At 40.5% G+C, this 1,326-nt stretch overlaps 1 pseudogene; it reads left to right on the forward strand.

Annotated features, from left to right (window-relative positions):
* Nucleotides 1-549: 549 nt before the first annotated feature.
* LOC148162597 (large ribosomal subunit protein eL39-like) lies at nucleotides 550-705 on the forward strand (annotated as a pseudogene).
* The last annotated feature ends 621 nt before the right edge of the window (nucleotides 706-1,326 follow it).

Here is a 1,326-nt window from a genome sequence, read left to right on the forward strand (position 1 = left end):
AAGTAGAGGAATTTGTCCTGCTGGATTTTAAAATTACTTGGGACCATGACCCCTTTCTCTCTTCCATTTTCTCCCTTCTGGAGTGGGAATGTCGATAACTACTACGCTATGCCTATCCCACCATTGTATTTGGGGAACAGATAACTTGTTACTGATTTCATAGTTCCAGAGATGGAGAGGAATTTTTTCCCCAGGATGGATCATATCCAGAGTCTTACCAAGCCTGGTTTAGATGGTGAGATTTGGGGTTTTGAGCTGGTTATATTTAGATGAGATTTTGGGCTTGAGTAGATATTACAATGGGTTAAGACTTTTGGAGATGTTGGGATGGGATGACTGTATTTTGTGTGTGTGACAGACTGATGGCAGACTCTAGAAAACTGAAAAAAAAAAATTCCCCCCCCAAGATAGCGATTCTAATCCCTGATCATATATAAATCCTGTAAATCCTGCCGTATATAAAAACAGGGTCTTTGGAAATGTGATTAAGTTAAGCATCTTGCTCTTTTTCGCCGCCACCCTGCTCTGCATGGCTGACTGCTTCTCACCATGACTTCTCACAAGATTTTCAGAATCAAGTGATTCATGGCCAAGAAACAAAAGCAGAATTGTCCCATTGCCCAGTGGATTCGGATGAAAACTGGTAATAAAATCAGGTACAACTCCAAGAGGAGGCACTGGAGAAGAACCAGGCTGGGTCTATAAGCCATCACACATCATGAGATGACACACTTAATTGACACACATATTTAATTTTAAGCTGCATGAAGATCATCTGTTCTATCATTCTGTAAACATCCTTCCTACCGGGCCATAGACTTGTCTTATCATGGAAATGATTTTTCTCTGTGACTATGCCTCAGTAATAAATGTGAGAACTTGTGGCTCTAAAAAAAAATTTAAGCATCTTGACAGGTAATGATTATCCTGAATTTTCAGGGTGGGCGCTGAATGCAATCACAAGTGTCCTTATAAGAGGGAGCTAGAGGAGAAGGCAATGTGAAGATAATGGAGGAATGGTATGGCTACAAGCCAAGGAATACCAGCCACCACCAGACACCAGAAGAGACAACAAACTCTCCCCTAGAGCCTCCAGAGGGAACATGGACCAACTGACATCTTCCTTTAGGTCCTCGTTTTGGACTTGTGCTTCCAGAATGGTGGGAAAATAAATTTCTGTTATTTTAAGCCTCCTAGTTTATGGTAATTTGATACCATTTTCTATAAGAAACTAATACAATAACACAATGCATTTATCCAGTCCCTGCTCATTAGACATTTGGATTGCTATTATGAATTGTACCTGTTTCCTGGTGCAAAAATGCT

Source organism: Eumetopias jubatus, unplaced genomic scaffold (genome assembly GCF_037043125.1).
Source record: "Eumetopias jubatus isolate StellerSeaLion01/CBP00866 unplaced genomic scaffold, mEumJub1_p1.0 scaffold_13, whole genome shotgun sequence".
In the NCBI taxonomy this organism is placed as follows: Eukaryota; Metazoa; Chordata; class Mammalia; order Carnivora; family Otariidae; genus Eumetopias; species Eumetopias jubatus.